General features: G+C 45.5%; 35 non-coding genes and 4 pseudogenes across 35 annotated transcripts; all 39 read right to left on the bottom strand.

Moving 5' to 3' along the window:
- Nucleotides 1-15: 15 nt before the first annotated feature.
- On the bottom strand, nucleotides 16-134 carry LOC145460096 (5S ribosomal RNA). Its single transcript, XR_013921711.1, has one exon. It is a non-coding gene; the product is annotated as a 5S ribosomal RNA (ribosomal RNA).
- A 396-nt stretch (nucleotides 135-530) lies between these two features.
- Nucleotides 531-649, bottom strand: LOC145460095 (5S ribosomal RNA). The gene has a single exon (XR_013921710.1). It is a non-coding gene; the product is annotated as a 5S ribosomal RNA (ribosomal RNA).
- Nucleotides 650-1045: 396 nt separating this feature from the next.
- On the bottom strand, nucleotides 1046-1164 carry LOC145432520 (5S ribosomal RNA). Its single transcript, XR_013912819.1, has one exon. It is a non-coding gene; the product is annotated as a 5S ribosomal RNA (ribosomal RNA).
- Nucleotides 1165-1560: 396 nt separating this feature from the next.
- On the bottom strand, nucleotides 1561-1679 carry LOC145432542 (5S ribosomal RNA). Its single transcript, XR_013912840.1, has one exon. It is a non-coding gene; the product is annotated as a 5S ribosomal RNA (ribosomal RNA).
- A 396-nt stretch (nucleotides 1680-2075) lies between these two features.
- On the bottom strand, nucleotides 2076-2194 carry LOC145432519 (5S ribosomal RNA). Its single transcript, XR_013912818.1, has one exon. It is a non-coding gene; the product is annotated as a 5S ribosomal RNA (ribosomal RNA).
- Nucleotides 2195-2590: 396 nt separating this feature from the next.
- On the bottom strand, nucleotides 2591-2708 carry LOC145432580 (5S ribosomal RNA; annotated as a pseudogene).
- A 396-nt stretch (nucleotides 2709-3104) lies between these two features.
- Nucleotides 3105-3222, bottom strand: LOC145432596 (5S ribosomal RNA; annotated as a pseudogene).
- A 399-nt stretch (nucleotides 3223-3621) lies between these two features.
- Nucleotides 3622-3740, bottom strand: LOC145460094 (5S ribosomal RNA). The gene has a single exon (XR_013921709.1). It is a non-coding gene; the product is annotated as a 5S ribosomal RNA (ribosomal RNA).
- A 396-nt stretch (nucleotides 3741-4136) lies between these two features.
- LOC145460093 (5S ribosomal RNA) lies at nucleotides 4137-4255 on the bottom strand. Its single transcript, XR_013921708.1, has one exon. It is a non-coding gene; the product is annotated as a 5S ribosomal RNA (ribosomal RNA).
- A 396-nt stretch (nucleotides 4256-4651) lies between these two features.
- On the bottom strand, nucleotides 4652-4770 carry LOC145432589 (5S ribosomal RNA; annotated as a pseudogene).
- A 396-nt stretch (nucleotides 4771-5166) lies between these two features.
- Nucleotides 5167-5285, bottom strand: LOC145460092 (5S ribosomal RNA). Its single transcript, XR_013921707.1, has one exon. It is a non-coding gene; the product is annotated as a 5S ribosomal RNA (ribosomal RNA).
- Nucleotides 5286-5681: 396 nt separating this feature from the next.
- Nucleotides 5682-5800, bottom strand: LOC145460091 (5S ribosomal RNA). The gene has a single exon (XR_013921706.1). It is a non-coding gene; the product is annotated as a 5S ribosomal RNA (ribosomal RNA).
- Nucleotides 5801-6196: 396 nt separating this feature from the next.
- On the bottom strand, nucleotides 6197-6315 carry LOC145432532 (5S ribosomal RNA). Its single transcript, XR_013912831.1, has one exon. It is a non-coding gene; the product is annotated as a 5S ribosomal RNA (ribosomal RNA).
- A 396-nt stretch (nucleotides 6316-6711) lies between these two features.
- LOC145460090 (5S ribosomal RNA) lies at nucleotides 6712-6830 on the bottom strand. Its single transcript, XR_013921705.1, has one exon. It is a non-coding gene; the product is annotated as a 5S ribosomal RNA (ribosomal RNA).
- Nucleotides 6831-7226: 396 nt separating this feature from the next.
- On the bottom strand, nucleotides 7227-7345 carry LOC145460089 (5S ribosomal RNA). The gene has a single exon (XR_013921704.1). It is a non-coding gene; the product is annotated as a 5S ribosomal RNA (ribosomal RNA).
- A 396-nt stretch (nucleotides 7346-7741) lies between these two features.
- On the bottom strand, nucleotides 7742-7860 carry LOC145460088 (5S ribosomal RNA). The gene has a single exon (XR_013921703.1). It is a non-coding gene; the product is annotated as a 5S ribosomal RNA (ribosomal RNA).
- A 396-nt stretch (nucleotides 7861-8256) lies between these two features.
- LOC145432561 (5S ribosomal RNA) lies at nucleotides 8257-8375 on the bottom strand. The gene has a single exon (XR_013912858.1). It is a non-coding gene; the product is annotated as a 5S ribosomal RNA (ribosomal RNA).
- Nucleotides 8376-8771: 396 nt separating this feature from the next.
- On the bottom strand, nucleotides 8772-8890 carry LOC145432525 (5S ribosomal RNA). The gene has a single exon (XR_013912824.1). It is a non-coding gene; the product is annotated as a 5S ribosomal RNA (ribosomal RNA).
- Nucleotides 8891-9286: 396 nt separating this feature from the next.
- Nucleotides 9287-9405, bottom strand: LOC145460086 (5S ribosomal RNA). The gene has a single exon (XR_013921701.1). It is a non-coding gene; the product is annotated as a 5S ribosomal RNA (ribosomal RNA).
- A 396-nt stretch (nucleotides 9406-9801) lies between these two features.
- Nucleotides 9802-9920, bottom strand: LOC145460085 (5S ribosomal RNA). Its single transcript, XR_013921700.1, has one exon. It is a non-coding gene; the product is annotated as a 5S ribosomal RNA (ribosomal RNA).
- Nucleotides 9921-10316: 396 nt separating this feature from the next.
- Nucleotides 10317-10435, bottom strand: LOC145460084 (5S ribosomal RNA). Its single transcript, XR_013921699.1, has one exon. It is a non-coding gene; the product is annotated as a 5S ribosomal RNA (ribosomal RNA).
- A 396-nt stretch (nucleotides 10436-10831) lies between these two features.
- LOC145432588 (5S ribosomal RNA) lies at nucleotides 10832-10950 on the bottom strand (annotated as a pseudogene).
- Nucleotides 10951-11346: 396 nt separating this feature from the next.
- Nucleotides 11347-11465, bottom strand: LOC145460083 (5S ribosomal RNA). The gene has a single exon (XR_013921698.1). It is a non-coding gene; the product is annotated as a 5S ribosomal RNA (ribosomal RNA).
- A 396-nt stretch (nucleotides 11466-11861) lies between these two features.
- Nucleotides 11862-11980, bottom strand: LOC145460082 (5S ribosomal RNA). Its single transcript, XR_013921697.1, has one exon. It is a non-coding gene; the product is annotated as a 5S ribosomal RNA (ribosomal RNA).
- A 396-nt stretch (nucleotides 11981-12376) lies between these two features.
- Nucleotides 12377-12495, bottom strand: LOC145432531 (5S ribosomal RNA). The gene has a single exon (XR_013912830.1). It is a non-coding gene; the product is annotated as a 5S ribosomal RNA (ribosomal RNA).
- Nucleotides 12496-12891: 396 nt separating this feature from the next.
- Nucleotides 12892-13010, bottom strand: LOC145460080 (5S ribosomal RNA). The gene has a single exon (XR_013921696.1). It is a non-coding gene; the product is annotated as a 5S ribosomal RNA (ribosomal RNA).
- Nucleotides 13011-13406: 396 nt separating this feature from the next.
- LOC145460079 (5S ribosomal RNA) lies at nucleotides 13407-13525 on the bottom strand. Its single transcript, XR_013921695.1, has one exon. It is a non-coding gene; the product is annotated as a 5S ribosomal RNA (ribosomal RNA).
- A 396-nt stretch (nucleotides 13526-13921) lies between these two features.
- LOC145460078 (5S ribosomal RNA) lies at nucleotides 13922-14040 on the bottom strand. The gene has a single exon (XR_013921694.1). It is a non-coding gene; the product is annotated as a 5S ribosomal RNA (ribosomal RNA).
- Nucleotides 14041-14436: 396 nt separating this feature from the next.
- On the bottom strand, nucleotides 14437-14555 carry LOC145432560 (5S ribosomal RNA). Its single transcript, XR_013912857.1, has one exon. It is a non-coding gene; the product is annotated as a 5S ribosomal RNA (ribosomal RNA).
- A 396-nt stretch (nucleotides 14556-14951) lies between these two features.
- Nucleotides 14952-15070, bottom strand: LOC145432524 (5S ribosomal RNA). The gene has a single exon (XR_013912823.1). It is a non-coding gene; the product is annotated as a 5S ribosomal RNA (ribosomal RNA).
- Nucleotides 15071-15466: 396 nt separating this feature from the next.
- Nucleotides 15467-15585, bottom strand: LOC145460077 (5S ribosomal RNA). Its single transcript, XR_013921693.1, has one exon. It is a non-coding gene; the product is annotated as a 5S ribosomal RNA (ribosomal RNA).
- A 396-nt stretch (nucleotides 15586-15981) lies between these two features.
- Nucleotides 15982-16100, bottom strand: LOC145432533 (5S ribosomal RNA). The gene has a single exon (XR_013912832.1). It is a non-coding gene; the product is annotated as a 5S ribosomal RNA (ribosomal RNA).
- A 396-nt stretch (nucleotides 16101-16496) lies between these two features.
- LOC145432559 (5S ribosomal RNA) lies at nucleotides 16497-16615 on the bottom strand. The gene has a single exon (XR_013912856.1). It is a non-coding gene; the product is annotated as a 5S ribosomal RNA (ribosomal RNA).
- Nucleotides 16616-17011: 396 nt separating this feature from the next.
- LOC145432522 (5S ribosomal RNA) lies at nucleotides 17012-17130 on the bottom strand. Its single transcript, XR_013912821.1, has one exon. It is a non-coding gene; the product is annotated as a 5S ribosomal RNA (ribosomal RNA).
- A 396-nt stretch (nucleotides 17131-17526) lies between these two features.
- Nucleotides 17527-17645, bottom strand: LOC145460076 (5S ribosomal RNA). Its single transcript, XR_013921692.1, has one exon. It is a non-coding gene; the product is annotated as a 5S ribosomal RNA (ribosomal RNA).
- Nucleotides 17646-18041: 396 nt separating this feature from the next.
- Nucleotides 18042-18160, bottom strand: LOC145460074 (5S ribosomal RNA). The gene has a single exon (XR_013921690.1). It is a non-coding gene; the product is annotated as a 5S ribosomal RNA (ribosomal RNA).
- A 396-nt stretch (nucleotides 18161-18556) lies between these two features.
- Nucleotides 18557-18675, bottom strand: LOC145460073 (5S ribosomal RNA). The gene has a single exon (XR_013921689.1). It is a non-coding gene; the product is annotated as a 5S ribosomal RNA (ribosomal RNA).
- A 396-nt stretch (nucleotides 18676-19071) lies between these two features.
- Nucleotides 19072-19190, bottom strand: LOC145460072 (5S ribosomal RNA). The gene has a single exon (XR_013921688.1). It is a non-coding gene; the product is annotated as a 5S ribosomal RNA (ribosomal RNA).
- Nucleotides 19191-19586: 396 nt separating this feature from the next.
- Nucleotides 19587-19705, bottom strand: LOC145460071 (5S ribosomal RNA). Its single transcript, XR_013921687.1, has one exon. It is a non-coding gene; the product is annotated as a 5S ribosomal RNA (ribosomal RNA).
- Nucleotides 19706-20051: the final 346 nt, after the last annotated feature.

The raw sequence follows: 20051 nt of genomic DNA, 5'->3' as shown, positions 1-20051 counted from the left end.
AAAAATGCAAAAGCTGACCTACTACACCCGGTATTCCCAGCCGGTCACCCATGCAAGTACTAACTGGGCCCAACGCTGCTTAACTTCCGAGATCGGACGAGATCGGGTGTATTCAACGTGGTATGGTCGTAGGCGACAGTGGTTACAATCTGTGCCGTTTTATATGTGACATTTTCCGTTGTCTCAGGCGAAATGTCGCCACGCTGCCAACGATCTGCCTGAAAAGCAGATCGTCTGATTGCGCTGAGGCACTTTCGGACGAACTGGAGAGAAAAGTCTGCTAGCGGTCGAACATCATCGGCATCCTGCTTTTTTCTTGTATCTGGTCGAAAAACACACGATCGAGTAAGCTCTCGCTGTCGGAGTAGTTATTTTATTGCACTTTCCGTCATGTAAAAACAGTACGAGATTGTCATATATTGAAAATGTGGTAAGCCTACTACAATTATAAACTTCGCGCGATAGAGTTCATATGAAAATACAACATGGCGATCAAATTGATCAAGTTTGTGTGAAAAAATGCAAAAGCTGACCTACTACACCCGGTATTCCCAGCCGGTCACCCATGCAAGTACTAACTGGGCCCAACGCTGCTTAACTTCCGAGATCGGACGAGATCGGGTGTATTCAACGTGGTATGGTCGTAGGCGACAGTGGTTACAATCTGTGCCGTTTTATATGTGACATTTTCCGTTGTCTCAGGCGAAATGTCGCCACGCTGCCAACGATCTGCCTGAAAAGCAGATCGTCTGATTGCGCTGAGGCACTTTCGGACGAACTGGAGAGAAAAGTCTGCTAGCGGTCGAACATCATCGGCATCCTGCTTTTTTCTTGTATCTGGTCGAAAAACACACGATCGAGTAAGCTCTCGCTGTCGGAGTAGTTATTTTATTGCACTTTCCGTCAGGTAAAAACAGTACGAGATTGTCATATATTGAAAATGTGGTAAGCCTACTACAATTATAAACTTCGCGCGATAGAGTTCATATGAAAATACAACATGGCGATCAAATTGATCGAGTTTGTGTGAAAAAATGCAAAAGCTGACCTACTACACCCGGTATTCCCAGCCGGTCACCCATGCAAGTACTAACTGGGCCCAACGCTGCTTAACTTCCGAGATCGGACGAGATCGGGTGTATTCAACGTGGTATGGTCGCAGGCGACAGTGGTTACAATCTGTGCCGTTTTATATGTGACATTTTCCGTTGTCTCAGGCGAAATGTCGCCACGCTGCCAACGATCTGCCTGAAAAGCAGATCGTCTGATTGCGCTGAGGCACTTTCGGACGAACTGGAGAGAAAAGTCTGCTAGCGGTCGAACATCATCGGCATCCTGCTTTTTTCTTGTATCTGGTCGAAAAACACACGATCGAGTAAGCTCTCGCTGTCGGAGTAGTTATTTTATTGCACTTTCCGTCAGGTAAAAACAGTACGAGATTGTCATATATTGAAAATGTGGTAAGCCTACTACAATTATAAACTTCGCGCGATAGAGTTCATATGAAAATACAACATGGCGATCAAATTGATCGAGTTTGTGTGAAAAAATGCAAAAGCTGACCTACTACACCCGGTATTCCCAGCCGGTCACCCATGCAAGAACTAACTGGGCCCAACGCTGCTTAACTTCCGAGATCGGACGAGATCGGGTGTATTCAACGTGGTATGGTCGTAGGCGACAGTGGTTACAATCTGTGCCGTTTTATATGTGACATTTTCCGTTGTCTCAGGCGAAATGTCGCCACGCTGCCAACGATCTGCCTGAAAAGCAGATCGTCTGATTGCGCTGAGGCACTTTCGGACGAACTGGAGAGAAAAGTCTGCTAGCGGTCGAACATCATCGGCATCCTGCTTTTTTCTTGTATCTGGTCGAAAAACACACGATCGAGTAAGCTCTCGCTGTCGGAGTAGTTATTTTATTGCACTTTCCGTCAGGTAAAAACAGTACGAGATTGTCATATATTGAAAATGTGGTAAGCCTACTACAATTATAAACTTCGCGCGATAGAGTTCATATGAAAATACAACATGGCGATCAAATTGATCGAGTTTGTGTGAAAAAATGCAAAAGCTGACCTACTACACCCGGTATTCCCAGCCGGTCACCCATGCAAGTACTAACTGGGCCCAACGCTGCTTAACTTCCGAGATCGGACGAGATCGGGTGTATTCAACGTGGTATGGTCGTAAGCGACAGTGGTTACAATCTGTGCCGTTTTATATGTGACATTTTCCGTTGTCTCAGGCGAAATGTCGCCACGCTGCAACGATCTGCCTGAAAAGCAGATCGTCTGATTGCGCTGAGGCACTTTCGGACGAACTGGAGAGAAAAGTCTGCTAGCGGTCGAACTTCATCGGCATCCTGCTTTTTTCTTGTATCTGGTCGAAAAACACACGATCGAGTAAGCTCTCGCTGTCGGAGTAGTTATTTTATTGCACTTTCCGTCACGTAAAAACAGTACGAGATTGTCATATATTGAAAATGTGGTAAGCCTACTACAATTATAAACTTCGCGCGATAGAGTTCATATGAAAATACAACATGGCGATCAAATTGATCGAGTTTGTGTGAAAAAATGCAAAAAGCTGACCTACTACACCAGGTATTCCCAGCCGGTCACCCATGCAAGTACTAACTGGGCCCAACGCTGCTTAACTTCCGAGATCGGACGAGATCGGGTGTATTCACGTGGTATGGTCGTAGGCGACAGTGGTTACAATCTGTGCCGTTTTATATGTGACATTTTCCGTTGTCTCAGGCGAAATGTCGCACGCTGCCAACGATCTGCCTGAAAAGCAGATCGTCTGATTGCGCTGAGGCACTTTCGGACGAACTGGAGAGAAAGTCCCTGCTAGCGGTCGAACATCATCGGCATCCTGCTTTTTTCTTGTATCTGGTCGAAAACCACACGATCGAGTAAGCTCTCGCTGTCGGAGTAGTTATTTTATTGCACATTCCGTCAGGTAAAAACAGTACGAGATTGTCATATATTGAAAATGTGGTAAGCCTACTACAATTATAAACTTCGCGCGATAGAGTTCATATGAAAATACAACAGGCGATCAAATTGATCGAGTTTGTGTGAAAAAAATGCAAAAGCTGACCTACTACACCCGGTATTCCAGCCGGTCACCCATGCAAGTAATAACTGGGCCCAACGCTGCTTAACTTCCGAGATCGGACGAGATCGGGTGTATTCAACGTGGTATGGTCGTAGGCGACAGTGGTTTACAATCTGTGCCGTTTTATATGTGACATTTTTCCGTTGTCTCAGGCGAAATGTCGCCACGCTGCCCAACGATCTGCCTGAAAAGCAGATCGTCTGATTGCGCTGAGGCACTTTCGGACGAACTGGAGAGAAAAGTCTGCTAGCGGTCGAACATCATCGGCATCCTGCTTTTTTCTTGTATCTGGTCGAAAAACACACGATCGAGTAAGCTCTCGCTGTCGGAGTAGTTATTTAATTGCACTTTCCGTCAGGTAAAAACAGTACGAGATTGTCATATATTGAAAATGTGGTAAGCCTACTACAATTATAAACTTCGCGCGATAGAGTGCATATGAAAATACAACATGGCGATCAAATTGATCGAGTTTGTGTGAAAAAATGCAAAAGCTGACCTACTACACCCGGTATTCCCAGCCGGTCACCCATGCAAGTACTAACTGGGCCCAACGCTGCTTAACTTCCGAGATCGGACGAGATCGGGTGTATTCAACGTGGTATGGTCGTAGGCGACAGTGGTTACAATCTGTGCCGTTTTATATGTGACATTTTCCGTTGTCTCAGGCGAAATGTCGCCACGCTGCCAACGATCTGCCTGAAAAGCAGATCGTCTGATTGCGCTGAGGCACTTTCGGACGAACTGGAGAGAAAAGTCTGCTAGCGGTCGAACATCATCGGCATCCTGCTTTTTTCTTGTATCTGGTCGAAAAACACACGATCGAGTAAGCTCTCGCTGTCGGAGTAGTTATTTTATTGCACTTTCCGTCATGTAAAAACAGTACGAGATTGTCATATATTGAAAATGTGGTAAGCCTACTACAATTATAAACTTCGCGCGATAGAGTTCATATGAAAATACAACATGGCGATCAAATTGATCGAGTTTGTGTGAAAAAATGCAAAAGCTGACCTACTACACCCGGTATTCCCAGCCGGTCACCCATGCAAGTACTAACTGGGCCCAACGCTGCTTAACTTCCGAGATCGGACGAGATCGGGTGTATTCAACGTGGTATGGTCGTAGGCGACAGTGGTTACAATCTGTGCCGTTTTATATGTGACATTTTCCGTTGTCTCAGGCGAAATGTCGCCACGCTGCCAACGATCTGCCTGAAAAGCAGATCGTCTGATTGCGCTGAGGCACTTTCGGACGAACTGGAGAGAAAAGTCTGCTAGCGGTCGAACATCATCGGCATCCTGCTTTTTTCTTGTATCTGGTCGAAAAACACACGATCGAGTAAGCTCTCGCTGTCGGAGTAGTTATTTTATTGCACATTCCGTCAGGTAAAAACAGTACGAGATTGTCATATATTGAAAATGTGGTAAGCCTACTACAATTATAAACTTCGCGCGATAGAGTTCATATGAAAATACAACATGGCGATCAAATTGATCGAGTTTGTGTGAAAAAATGCAAAAGCTGACCTACTACACCCGGTATTCCCAGCCGGTCACCCATGCAAGTAATAACTGGGCCCAACGCTGCTTAACTTCCGAGATCGGACAAGATCGGGTGTATTCAACGTGGTATGGTCGTAGGCGACAGTGGTTACAATCTGTGCCGTTTTATATGTGACATTTTCCGTTGTCTCAGGCGAAATGTCGCCACGCTGCCAACGATCTGCCTGAAAAGCAGATCGTCTGATTGCGCTGAGGCACTTTCGGACGAACTGGAGAGAAAAGTCTGCTAGCGGTCGAACATCATCGGCATCCTGCTTTTTTCTTGTATCTGGTCGAAAAACACACGATCGAGTAAGCTCTCGCTGTCGGAGTAGTTATTTAATTGCACTTTCCGTCAGGTAAAAACAGTACGAGATTGTCATATATTGAAAATGTGGTAAGCCTACTACAATTATAAACTTCGCGCGATAGAGTGCATATGAAAATACAACATGGCGATCAAATTGATCGAGTTTGTGTGAAAAAATGCAAAAGCTGACCTACTACACCCGGTATTCCCAGCCGGTCACCCATGCAAGTACTAACTGGGCCCAACGCTGCTTAACTTCCGAGATCGGACGAGATCGGGTGTATTCAACGTGGTATGGTCGTAGGCGACAGTGGTTACAATCTGTGCCGTTTTATATGTGACATTTTCCGTTGTCTCAGGCGAAATGTCGCCACGCTGCCAACGATCTGCCTGAAAAGCAGATCGTCTGATTGCGCTGAGGCACTTTCGGACGAACTGGAGAGAAAAGTCTGCTAGCGGTCGAACATCATCGGCATCCTGCTTTTTTCTTGTATCTGGTCGAAAAACACACGATCGAGTAAGCTCTCGCTGTCGGAGTAGTTATTTTATTGCACTTTCCGTCATGTAAAAACAGTACGAGATTGTCATATATTGAAAATGTGGTAAGCCTACTACAATTATAAACTTCGCGCGATAGAGTTCATATGAAAATACAACATGGCGATCAAATTGATCAAGTTTGTGTGAAAAAATGCAAAAGCTGACCTACTACACCCGGTATTCCCAGCCGGTCACCCATGCAAGTACTAACTGGGCCCAACGCTGCTTAACTTCCGAGATCGGACGAGATCGGGTGTATTCAACGTGGTATGGTCGTAGGCGACAGTGGTTACAATCTGTGCCGTTTTATATGTGACATTTTCCGTTGTCTCAGGCGAAATGTCGCCACGCTGCCAACGATCTGCCTGAAAAGCAGATCGTCTGATTGCGCTGAGGCACTTTCGGACGAACTGGAGAGAAAAGTCTGCTAGCGGTCGAACATCATCGGCATCCTGCTTTTTTCTTGTATCTGGTCGAAAAACACACGATCGAGTAAGCTCTCGCTGTCGGAGTAGTTATTTTATTGCACTTTCCGTCAGGTAAAAACAGTACGAGATTGTCATATATTGAAAATGTGGTAAGCCTACTACAATTATAAACTTCGCGCGATAGAGTTCATATGAAAATACAACATGGCGATCAAATTGATCGAGTTTGTGTGAAAAAATGCAAAAGCTGACCTACTACACCCGGTATTCCCAGCCGGTCACCCATGCAAGTACTAACTGGGCCCAACGCTGCTTAACTTCCGAAATCGGACGAGATCGGGTGTATTCAACGTGGTATGGTCGTAGGCGACAGTGGTTACAATCTGTGCCGTTTTATATGTGACATTTTCCGTTGTCTCAGGCGAAATGTCGCCACGCTGCCAACGATCTGCCTGAAAAGCAGATCGTCTGATTGCGCTGAGGCACTTTCGGACGAACTGGAGAGAAAAGTCTGCTAGCGGTCGAACATCATCGGCATCCTGCTTTTTTCTTGTATCTGGTCGAAAAACACACGATCGAGTAAGCTCTCGCTGTCGGAGTAGTTATTTTATTGCACTTTCCGTCAGGTAAAAACAGTACGAGATTGTCATATATTGAAAATGTGGTAAGCCTACTACAATTATAAACTTCGCGCGATAGAGTTCATATGAAAATACAACATGGCGATCAAATTGATCGAGTTTGTGTGAAAAAATGCAAAAGCTGACCTACTACACCCGGTATTCCCAGCCGGTCACCCATGCAAGTACTAACTGGGCCCAACGCTGCTTAACTTCCGAGATCGGACGAGATCGGGTGTATTCAACGTGGTATGGTCGTAGGCGACAGTGGTTACAATCTGTGCCGTTTTATATGTGACATTTTCCGTTGTCTCAGGCGAAATGTCGCCACGCTGCCAACGATCTGCCTGAAAAGCAGATCGTCTGATTGCGCTGAGGCACTTTCGGACGAACTGGAGAGAAAAGTCTGCTAGCGGTCGAACATCATCGGCATCCTGCTTTTTTCTTGTATCTGGTCGAAAAACACACGATCGAGTAAGCTCTCGCTGTCGGAGTAGTTATTTTATTGCACTTTCCGTCAGGTAAAAACAGTACGAGATTGTCATATATTGAAAATGTGGTAAGCCTACTACAATTATAAACTTCGCGCGATAGAGTTCATATGAAAATACAACATGGCGATCAAATTGATCGAGTTTGTGTGAAAAAATGCAAAAGCTGACCTACTACACCCGGTATTCCCAGCCGGTCACCCATGCAAGTACTAACTGGGCCCAACGCTGCTTAACTTCCGAGATCGGACGAGATCGGGTGTATTCAACGTGGTATGGTCGTAGGCGACAGTGGTTACAATCTGTGCCGTTTTATATGTGACATTTTCCGTTGTCTCAGGCGAAATGTCGCCACGCTGCCAACGATCTGCCTGAAAAGCAGATCGTCTGATTGCGCTGAGGCACTTTCGGACGAACTGGAGAGAAAAGTCTGCTAGCGGTCGAACATCATCGGCATCCTGCTTTTTTCTTGTATCTGGTCGAAAAACACACGATCGAGTAAGCTCTCGCTGTCGGAGTAGTTATTTTATTGCACTTTCCGTCAGGTAAAAACAGTACGAGATTGTCATATATTGAAAATGTGGTAAGCCTACTACAATTATAAACTTCGCGCGATAGAGTTCATATGAAAATACAACATGGCGATCAAATTGATCGAGTTTGTGTGAAAAAATGCAAAAGCTGACCTACTACACCCGGTATTCCCAGCCGGTCACCCATGCAAGTACTAACTGGGCCCAACGCTGCTTAACTTCCGAGATCGGACGAGATCGGGTGTATTCAACGTGGTATGGTCGTAGGCGACAGTGGTTACAATCTGTGCCGTTTTATATGTGACATTTTCCGTTGTCTCAGGCGAAATGTCGCCACGCTGCCAACGATCTGCCTGAAAAGCAGATCGTCTGATTGCGCTGAGGCACTTTCGGACGAACTGGAGAGAAAAGTCTGCTAGCGGTCGAACATCATCGGCATCCTGCTTTTTTCTTGTATCTGGTCGAAAAACACACGATCGAGTAAGCTCTCGCTGTCGGAGTAGTTATTTTATTGCACTTTCCGTCAGGTAAAAACAGTACGAGATTGTCATATATTGAAAATGTGGTAAGCCTACTACAATTATAAACTTCGCGCGATAGAGTTCATATGAAAATACAACATGGCGATCAAATTGATCGAGTTTGTGTGAAAAAATGCAAAAGCTGACCTACTACACCCGGTATTCCCAGCCGGTCACCCATGCAAGTACTAACTGGGCCCAACGCTGCATAACTTCCGAGATCGGACGAGATCGGGTGTATTCAACGTGGTATGGTCGTAGGCGACAGTGGTTACAATCTGTGCCGTTTTATATGTGACATTTTCCGTTGTCTCAGGCGAAATGTCGCCACGCTGCCAACGATCTGCCTGAAAAGCAGATCGTCTGATTGCGCTGAGGCACTTTCGGACGAACTGGAGAGAAAAGTCTGCTAGCGGTCGAACATCATCGGCATCCTGCTTTTTTCTTGTATCTGGTCGAAAAACACACGATCGAGTAAGCTCTCGCTGTCGGAGTAGTTATTTTATTGCACTTTCCGTCAGGTAAAAACAGTACGAGATTGTCATATATTGAAAATGTGGTAAGCCTACTACAATTATAAACTTCGCGCGATAGAGTTCATATGAAAATACAACATGGCGATCAAATTGATCGAGTTTGTGTGAAAAAATGCAAAAGCTGACCTACTACACCCGGTATTCCCAGCCGGTCACCCATGCAAGTACTAACTGGGCCCAACGTTGCTTAACTTCCGAGATCGGACAAGATCGGGTGTATTCAACGTGGTATGGTCGTAGGCGACAGTGGTTACAATCTGTGCCGTTTTATATGTGACATTTTCCGTTGTCTCAGGCGAAATGTCGCCACGCTGCCAACGATCTGCCTGAAAAGCAGATCGTCTGATTGCGCTGAGGCACTTTCGGACGAACTGGAGAGAAAAGTCTGCTAGCGGTCGAACATCATCGGCATCCTGCTTTTTTCTTGTATCTGGTCGAAAAACACACGATCGAGTAAGCTCTCGCTGTCGGAGTAGTTATTTTATTGCACTTTCCGTCAGGTAAAAACAGTACGAGATTGTCATATATTGAAAATGTGGTAAGCCTACTACAATTATAAACTTCGCGCGATAGAGTTCATATGAAAATACAACATGGCGATCAAATTGATCGAGTTTGTGTGAAAAAATGCAAAAGCTGACCTACTACACCCGGTATTCCCAGCCGGTCACCCATGCAAGTACTAACTGGGCCCAACGCTGCTTAACTTCCGAGATCGGACGAGATCGGGTGTATTCAACGTGGTATGGTCGTAGGCGACAGTGGTTACAATCTGTGCCGTTTTATATGTGACATTTTCCGTTGTCTCAGGCGAAATGTCGCCACGCTGCCAACGATCTGCCTGAAAAGCAGATCGTCTGATTGCGCTGAGGCACTTTCGGACGAACTGGAGAGAAAAGTCTGCTAGCGGTCGAACATCATCGGCATCCTGCTTTTTTCTTGTATCTGGTCGAAAAACACACGATCGAGTAAGCTCTCGCTGTCGGAGTAGTTATTTAATTGCACTTTCCGTCAGGTAAAAACAGTACGAGATTGTCATATATTGAAAATGTGGTAAGCCTACTACAATTATAAACTTCGCGCGATAGAGTGCATATGAAAATACAACATGGCGATCAAATTGATCGAGTTTGTGTGAAAAAATGCAAAAGCTGACCTACTACACCCGGTATTCCCAGCCGGTCACCCATGCAAGTACTAACTGGGCCCAACGCTGCTTAACTTCCGAGATCGGACGAGATCGGGTGTATTCAACGTGGTATGGTCGTAGGCGACAGTGGTTACAATCTGTGCCGTTTTATATGTGACATTTTCCGTTGTCTCAGGCGAAATGTCGCCACGCTGCCAACGATCTGCCTGAAAAGCAGATCGTCTGATTGCGCTGAGGCACTTTCGGACGAACTGGAGAGAAAAGTCTGCTAGCGGTCGAACATCATCGGCATCCTGCTTTTTTCTTGTATCTGGTCGAAAAACACACGATCGAGTAAGCTCTCGCTGTCGGAGTAGTTATTTTATTGCACTTTCCGTCATGTAAAAACAGTACGAGATTGTCATATATTGAAAATGTGGTAAGCCTACTACAATTATAAACTTCGCGCGATAGAGTTCATATGAAAATACAACATGGCGATCAAATTGATCGAGTTTGTGTGAAAAAATGCAAAAGCTGACCTACTACACCCGGTATTCCCAGCCGGTCACCCATGCAAGTACTAACTGGGCCCAACGCTGCTTAACTTCCGAGATCGGACGAGATCGGGTGTATTCAACGTGGTATGGTCGTAGGCGACAGTGGTTACAATCTGTGCCGTTTTATATGTGACATTTTCCGTTGTCTCAGGCGAAATGTCGCCACGCTGCCAACGATCTGCCTGAAAAGCAGATCGTCTGATTGCGCTGAGGCACTTTCGGACGAACTGGAGAGAAAAGTCTGCTAGCGGTCGAACATCATCGGCATCCTGCTTTTTTCTTGTATCTGGTCGAAAAACACACGATCGAGTAAGCTCTCGCTGTCGGAGTAGTTATTTTATTGCACATTCCGTCAGGTAAAAACAGTACGAGATTGTCATATATTGAAAATGTGGTAAGCCTACTACAATTATAAACTTCGCGCGATAGAGTTCATATGAAAATACAACATGGCGATCAAATTGATCGAGTTTGTGTGAAAAAATGCAAAAGCTGACCTACTACACCCGGTATTCCCAGCCGGTCACCCATGCAAGTAATAACTGGGCCCAACGCTGCTTAACTTCCGAGATCGGACAAGATCGGGTGTATTCAACGTGGTATGGTCGTAGGCGACAGTGGTTACAATCTGTGCCGTTTTATATGTGACATTTTCCGTTGTCTCAGGCGAAATGTCGCCACGCTGCCAACGATCTGCCTGAAAAGCAGATCGTCTGATTGCGCTGAGGCACTTTCGGACGAACTGGAGAGAAAAGTCTGCTAGCGGTCGAACATCATCGGCATCCTGCTTTTTTCTTGTATCTGGTCGAAAAACACACGATCGAGTAAGCTCTCGCTGTCGGAGTAGTTATTTAATTGCACTTTCCGTCAGGTAAAAACAGTACGAGATTGTCATATATTGAAAATGTGGTAAGCCTACTACAATTATAAACTTCGCGCGATAGAGTGCATATGAAAATACAACATGGCGATCAAATTGATCGAGTTTGTGTGAAAAAATGCAAAAGCTGACCTACTACACCCGGTATTCCCAGCCGGTCACCCATGCAAGTACTAACTGGGCCCAACGCTGCTTAACTTCCGAGATCGGACGAGATCGGGTGTATTCAACGTGGTATGGTCGTAGGCGACAGTGGTTACAATCTGTGCCGTTTTATATGTGACATTTTCCGTTGTCTCAGGCGAAATGTCGCCACGCTGCCAACGATCTGCCTGAAAAGCAGATCGTCTGATTGCGCTGAGGCACTTTCGGACGAACTGAAGAGAAAAGTCTGCTAGCGGTCGAACATCATCGGCATCCTGCTTTTTTCTTGTATCTGGTCGAAAAACACACGATCGAGTAAGCTCTCGCTGTCGGAGTAGTTATTTTATTGCACTTTCCGTCATGTAAAAACAGTACGAGATTGTCATATATTGAAAATGTGGTAAGCCTACTACAATTATAAACTTCGCGCGATAGAGTTCATATGAAAATACAACATGGCGATCAAATTGATCAAGTTTGTGTGAAAAAATGCAAAAGCTGACCTACTACACCCGGTATTCCCAGCCGGTCACCCATGCAAGTACTAACTGGGCCCAACGCTGCTTAACTTCCGAGATCGGACGAGATCGGGTGTATTCAACGTGGTATGGTCGTAGGCGACAGTGGTTACAATCTGTGCCGTTTTATATGTGACATTTTCCGTTGTCTCAGGCGAAATGTCGCCACGCTGCCAACGATCTGCCTGAAAAGCAGATCGTCTGATTGCGCTGAGGCACTTTCGGACGAACTGGAGAGAAAAGTCTGCTAGCGGTCGAACATCATCGGCATCCTGCTTTTTTCTTGTATCTGGTCGAAAAACACACGATCGAGTAAGCTCTCGCTGTCGGAGTAGTTATTTTATTGCACTTTCCGTCAGGTAAAAACAGTACGAGATTGTCATATATTGAAAATGTGGTAAGCCTACTACAATTATAAACTTCGCGCGATAGAGTTCATATGAAAATACAACATGGCGATCAAATTGATCGAGTTTGTGTGAAAAAATGCAAAAGCTGACCTACTACACCCGGTATTCCCAGCCGGTCACCCATGCAAGTACTAACTGGGCCCAACGCTGCTTAACTTCCGAAATCGGACGAGATCGGGTGTATTCAACGTGGTATGGTCGTAGGCGACAGTGGTTACAATCTGTGCCGTTTTATATGTGACATTTTCCGTTGTCTCAGGCGAAATGTCGCCACGCTGCCAACGATCTGCCTGAAAAGCAGATCGTCTGATTGCGCTGAGGCACTTTCGGACGAACTGGAGAGAAAAGTCTGCTAGCGGTCGAACATCATCGGCATCCTGCTTTTTTCTTGTATCTGGTCGAAAAACACACGATCGAGTAAGCTCTCGCTGTCGGAGTAGTTATTTTATTGCACTTTCCGTCAGGTAAAAACAGTACGAGATTGTCATATATTGAAAATGTGGTAAGCCTACTACAATTATAAACTTCGCGCGATAGAGTTCATATGAAAATACAACATGGCGATCAAATTGATCGAGTTTGTGTGAAAAAATGCAAAAGCTGACCTACTACACCCGGTATTCCCAGCCGGTCACCCATGCAAGTACTAACTGGGCCCAACGCTGCTTAACTTCCGAGATCGGACGAGATCGGGTGTATTCAACGTGGTATGGTCGTAGGCGACAGTGGTTACAATCTGTGCCGTTTTATATGTGACATTTTCCGTTGTCTCAGGCGAAATGTCGCCACGCTGCCAACGATCTGCCTGAAAAGCAGATCGTCTGATTGCGCTGAGGCACTTTCGGACGAACTGGAGAGAAAAGTCTGCTAGCGGTCGAACATCATCGGCATCCTGCTTTTTTCTTGTATCTGGTCGAAAAACACACGATCGAGTAAGCTCTCGCTGTCGGAGTAGTTATTTTATTGCACTTTCCGTCAGGTAAAAACAGTACGAGATTGTCATATATTGAAAATGTGGTAAGCCTACTACAATTATAAACTTCGCGCGATAGAGTTCATATGAAAATACAACATGGCGATCAAATTGATCGAGTTTGTGTGAAAAAATGCAAAAGCTGACCTACTACACCCGGTATTCCCAGCCGGTCACCCATGCAAGTACTAACTGGGCCCAACGCTGCTTAACTTCCGAGATCGGACGAGATCGGGTGTATTCAACGTGGTATGGTCGTAGGCGACAGTGGTTACAATCTGTGCCGTTTTATATGTGACATTTTCCGTTGTCTCAGGCGAAATGTCGCCACGCTGCCAACGATCTGCCTGAAAAGCAGATCGTCTGATTGCGCTGAGGCACTTTCGGACGAACTGGAGAGAAAAGTCTGCTAGCGGTCGAACATCATCGGCATCCTGCTTTTTTCTTGTATCTGGTCGAAAAACACACGATCGAGTAAGCTCTCGCTGTCGGAGTAGTTATTTTATTGCACTTTCCGTCAGGTAAAAACAGTACGAGATTGTCATATATTGAAAATGTGGTAAGCCTACTACAATTATAAACTTCGCGCGATAGAGTTCATATGAAAATACAACATGGCGATCAAATTGATCGAGTTTGTGTGAAAAAATGCAAAAGCTGACCTACTACACCCGGTATTCCCAGCCGGTCACCCATGCAAGTACTAACTGGGCCCAACGCTGCTTAACTTCCGAGATCGGACGAGATCGGGTGTATTCAACGTGGTATGGTCGTAGGCGACAGTGGTTACAATCTGTGCCGTTTTATATGTGACATTTTCCGTTGTCTCAGGCGAAATGTCGCCACGCTGCCAACGATCTGCCTGAAAAGCAGATCGTCTGATTGCGCTGAGGCACTTTCGGACGAACTGGAGAGAAAAGTCTGCTAGCGGTCGAACATCATCGGCATCCTGCTTTTTTCTTGTATCTGGTCGAAAAACACACGATCGAGTAAGCTCTCGCTGTCGGAGTAGTTATTTTATTGCACTTTCCGTCAGGTAAAAACAGTACGAGATTGTCATATATTGAAAATGTGGTAAGCCTACTACAATTATAAACTTCGCGCGATAGAGTTCATATGAAAATACAACATGGCGATCAAATTGATCGAGTTTGTGTGAAAAAATGCAAAAGCTGACCTACTACACCCGGTATTCCCAGCCGGTCACCCATGCAAGTACTAACTGGGCCCAACGCTGCATAACTTCCGAGATCGGACGAGATCGGGTGTATTCAACGTGGTATGGTCGTAGGCGACAGTGGTTACAATCTGTGCCGTTTTATATGTGACATTTTCCGTTGTCTCAGGCGAAATGTCGCCACGCTGCCAACGATCTGCCTGAAAAGCAGATCGTCTGATTGCGCTGAGGCACTTTCGGACGAACTGGAGAGAAAAGTCTGCTAGCGGTCGAACATCATCGGCATCCTGCTTTTTTCTTGTATCTGGTCGAAAAACACACGATCGAGTAAGCTCTCGCTGTCGGAGTAGTTATTTTATTGCACTTTCCGTCAGGTAAAAACAGTACGAGATTGTCATATATTGAAAATGTGGTAAGCCTACTACAATTATAAACTTCGCGCGATAGAGTTCATATGAAAATACAACATGGCGATCAAATTGATCGAGTTTGTGTGAAAAAATGCAAAAGCTGACCTACTACACCCGGTATTCCCAGCCGGTCACCCATGCAAGTACTAACTGGGCCCAACGTTGCTTAACTTCCGAGATCGGACAAGATCGGGTGTATTCAACGTGGTATGGTCGTAGGCGACAGTGGTTACAATCTGTGCCGTTTTATATGTGACATTTTCCGTTGTCTCAGGCGAAATGTCGCCACGCTGCCAACGATCTGCCTGAAAAGCAGATCGTCTGATTGCGCTGAGGCACTTTCGGACGAACTGGAGAGAAAAGTCTGCTAGCGGTCGAACATCATCGGCATCCTGCTTTTTTCTTGTATCTGGTCGAAAAACACACGATCGAGTAAGCTCTCGCTGTCGGAGTAGTTATTTTATTGCACTTTCCGTCAGGTAAAAACAGTACGAGATTGTCATATATTGAAAATGTGGTAAGCCTACTACAATTATAAACTTCGCGCGATAGAGTTCATATGAAAATACAACATGGCGATCAAATTGATCGAGTTTGTGTGAAAAAATGCAAAAGCTGACCTACTACACCCGGTATTCCCAGCCGGTCACCCATGCAAGTACTAACTGGGCCCAACGCTGCTTAACTTCCGAGATCGGACGAGATCGGGTGTATTCAACGTGGTATGGTCGTAGGCGACAGTGGTTACAATCTGTGCCGTTTTATATGTGACATTTTCCGTTGTCTCAGGCGAAATGTCGCCACGCTGCCAACGATCTGCCTGAAAAGCAGATCGTCTGATTGCGCTGAGGCACTTTCGGACGAACTGGAGAGAAAAGTCTGCTAGCGGTCGAACATCATCGGCATCCTGCTTTTTTCTTGTATCTGGTCGAAAAACACACGATCGAGTAAGCTCTCGCTGTCGGAGTAGTTATTTTATTGCACTTTCCGTCATGTAAAAACAGTACGAGATTGTCATATATTGAAAATGTGGTAAGCCTACTACAATTATAAACTTCGCGCGATAGAGTTCATATGAAAATACAACATGGCGATCAAATTGATCGAGTTTGTGTGAAAAAATGCAAAAGCTGACCTACTACACCCGGTATTCCCAGCCGGTCACCCATGCAAGTATTAACTGGGCCCAACGCTGCTTAACTTCCGAGATCGGACGAGATCGGGTGTATTCAACGTGGTATGGTCGTAGGCGACAGTGGTTACAATCTGTGCCGTTTTATATGTGACATTTTCCGTTGTCTCAGGCGAAATGTCGCCACGCTGCCAACGATCTGCCTCAAAAGCAGATCGTCTGATTGCGCTGAGGCACTTTCGGACGAACTGGAGAGAAAAGTCTGCTAGCGGTCGAACATCATCGGCATCCTGCTTTTTTCTTGTATCTGGTCGAAAAACACACGATCGAGTAAGCTCTCGCTGTCGGAGTAGTTATTTTATTGCACTTTCCGTCAGGTAAAAACAGTACGAGATTGTCATATATTGAAAATGTGGTAAGCCTACTACAATTATAAACTTCGCGCGATAGAGTTCATATGAAAATACAACATGGCGATCAAATTGATCGAGTTTGTGTGAAAAAATGCAAAAGCTGACCTACTACACCCGGTATTCCCAGCCGGTCACCCATGCAAGTACTAACTGGGCCCAACGCTGCATAACTTCCGAGATCGGACGAGATCGGGTGTATTCAACGTGGTATGGTCGTAGGCGACAGTGGTTACAATCTGTGCCGTTTTATATGTGACATTTTCCGTTGTCTCAGGCGAAATGTCGCCACGCTGCCAACGATCTGCCTGAAAAGCAGATCGTCTGATTGCGCTGAGGCACTTTCGGACGAACTGGAGAGAAAAGTCTGCTAGCGGTCGAACATCATCGGCATCCTGCTTTTTTCTTGTATCTGGTCGAAAAACACACGATCGAGTAAGCTCTCGCTGTCGGAGTAGTTATTTTATTGCACTTTCCGTCAGGTAAAAACAGTACGAGATTGTCATATATTGAAAATGTGGTAAGCCTACTACAATTATAAACTTCGCGCGATAGAGTTCATATGAAAATACAACATGGCGATCAAATTGATCGAGTTTGTGTGAAAAAATGCAAAAGCTGACCTACTACACCCGGTATTCCCAGCCGGTCACCCATGCAAGTACTAACTGGGCCCAACGTTGCTTAACTTCCGAGATCGGACAAGATCGGGTGTATTCAACGTGGTATGGTCGTAGGCGACAGTGGTTACAATCTGTGCCGTTTTATATGTGACATTTTCCGTTGTCTCAGGCGAAATGTCGCCACGCTGCCAACGATCTGCCTGAAAAGCAGATCGTCTGATTGCGCTGAGGCACTTTCGGACGAACTGGAGAGAAAAGTCTGCTAGCGGTCGAACATCATCGGCATCCTGCTTTTTTCTTGTATCTGGTCGAAAAACACACGATCGAGTAAGCTCTCGCTGTCGGAGTAGTTATTTTATTGCACTTTCCGTCAGGTAAAAACAGTACGAGATTGTCATATATTGAAAATGTGGTAAGCCTACTACAATTATAAACTTCGCGCGATAGAGTTCATATGAAATCACAACATGGCGATCAAATTGATCGAGTTTGTGTGAAAAAATGCAAAAGCTGACCTACTACACCCGGTATTCCCAGCCGGTCACCCATGCAAGTACTAACTGGGCCCAACGCTGCTTAACTTCCGAGATCGGACGAGATCGGGTGTATTCAACGTGGTATGGTCGTAGGCGACAGTGGTTACAATCTGTGCCGTTTTATATGTGACATTTTCCGTTGTCTCAGGCGAAATGTCGCCACGCTGCCAACGATCTGCCTGAAAAGCAGATCGTCTGATTGCGCTGAGGCACTTTCGGACGAACTGGAGAGAAAAGTCGGCTAGCGGTCGAACATCATCGGCATCCTGCTTTTTTCTTGTATCTGGTCGAAAAACACACGATCGAGTAAGCTCTCGCTGTCGGAGTAGTTATTTTATTGCACTTTCCGTCAGGTAAAAACAGTACGAGATTGTCATATATTGAAAATGTGGTAAGCCTACTACAATTATAAACTTCGCGCGATAGAGTTCATATGAAAATACAACATGGCGATCAAATTGATCGAGTTTGTGTGAAAAAATGCAAAAGCTGACCTACTACACCCGGTATTCCCAGCCGGTCACCCATGCAAGTACTAACTGGGCCCAACGCTGCTTAACTTCCGAGATCGGACGAGATCGGGTGTATTCAACGTGGTATGGTCGTAGGCGACAGTGGTTACAATCTGTGCCGTTTTATATGTGACATTTTCCGTTGTCTCAGGCGAAATGTCGCCACGCTGCCAACCATCTGCCTGAAAAGCAGATCGTCTGATTGCGCTGAGGCACTTTCGGACGAACTGGAGAGAAAAGTCTGCTAGCGGTCGAACATCATCGGCATCCTGCTTTTTTCTTGTATCTGGTCGAAAAACACACGATCGAGTAAGCTCTCGCTGTCGGAGTAGTTATTTTATTGCACTTTCCGTCAGGTAAAAACAGTACGAGATTGTCATATATTGAAAATGTGGTAAGCCTACTACAATTATAAACTTCGCGCGATAGAGTTCATATGAAAATACAACATGGCGATCAAATTGATCGAGTTTGTGTGAAAAAATGCAAAAGCTGACCTACTACACCCGGTATTCCCAGCCGGTCACCCATGCAAGTACTAACTGGGCCCAACGCTGCTTAACTTCCGAGATCGGACGAGATCGGGTGTATTCAACGTGGTATGGTCGTAGGCGACAGTGGTTACAATCTGTGCCGTTTTATATGTGACATTTTCCGTTGTCTCAGGCGAAATGTCGCCACGCTGCCAACGATCTGCCTGAAAAGCAGATCGTCTGATTGCGCTGAGGCACTTTCGGACGAACTGGAAAGAAAAGTCTGCTAGCGGTCGAACATCATCGGCATCCTGCTTTTTTCTTGTATCTGGTCGAAAAACACACGATCGAGTAAGCTCTCGCTGTCGGAGTAGTTATTTTATTGCACTTTCCGTCAGGTAAAAACAGTACGAGATTGTCATATATTGAAAATGTGGTAAGCCTACTACAATTATAAACTTCGCGCGATAGGGTTCATATGAAAATACAACATGGCGATCAAATTGATCGAGTTTGTGTGAAAAAATGCAAAAGCTGACCTACTACACCCGGTATTCCCAGCCGGTCACCCATGCAAGTACTAACTGGGCCCAACGCTGCTTAACTTCCGAGATCGGACGAGATCGGGTGTATTCAACGTGGTATGGTCGTAGGCGACAGTGGTTACAATCTGTGCCGTTTTATATGTGACATTTTCCGTTGTCTCAGGCGAAATGTCGCCACGCTGCCAACGATCTGCCTGAAAAGCAGATCGTCTGATTGCGCTGAGGCACTTTCGGACGAACTGGAGAGAAAAGTCTGCTAGCGGTCGAACATCATCGGCATCCTGCTTTTTTCTTGTATCTGGTCGAAAAACACACGATCGAGTAAGCTCTCGCTGTCGGAGTAGTTATTTTATTGCACTTTCCGTCAGGTAAAAACAGTACGAGATTGTCATATATTGAAAATGTGGTAAGCCTACTACAATTATAAACTTCGCGCGATAGAGTTCATATGAAAATACAACATGGCGATCAAATTGATCGAGTTTGTGTGAAAAAATGCAAAAGCTGACCTACTACACCCGGTATTCCCAGCCGGTCACCCATGCAAGTACTAACTGGGCCCAACGCTGCTTAACTTCCGAGATCGGACGAGATCGGGTGTATTCAACGTGGTATGGTCGTAGGCGACAGTGGTTACAATCTGTGCCGTTTTATATGTGACATTTTCCGTTGTCTCAGGCGAAATGTCGCCACGCTGCCAACGATCTGCCTGAAAAGCAGATCGTCTGATTGCGCTGAGGCACTTTCGGACGAACTGGAGAGAAAAGTCTGCTAGCGGTCGAACATCATCGGCATCCTGCTTTTTTCTTGTATCTGGTCGAAAAACACACGATCGAGTAAGCTCTCGCTGTCGGAGTAGTTATTTTATTGCACTTTCCGTCAGGTAAAAACAGTACGAGATTGTCATATATTGAAAATGTGGTAAGCCTACTACAATTATAAACTTCGCGCGATAGAGTTCATATGAAAAT

Source organism: Botryllus schlosseri, unplaced genomic scaffold, assembly GCF_051294905.1.
Source record: "Botryllus schlosseri isolate E-star unplaced genomic scaffold, Bs_hap1 Bs48a, whole genome shotgun sequence".
NCBI lineage: Eukaryota > Metazoa > Chordata > Ascidiacea > Stolidobranchia > Styelidae > Botryllus > Botryllus schlosseri.
This window is presented reverse-complemented; position numbering and strand designations above follow the sequence as displayed.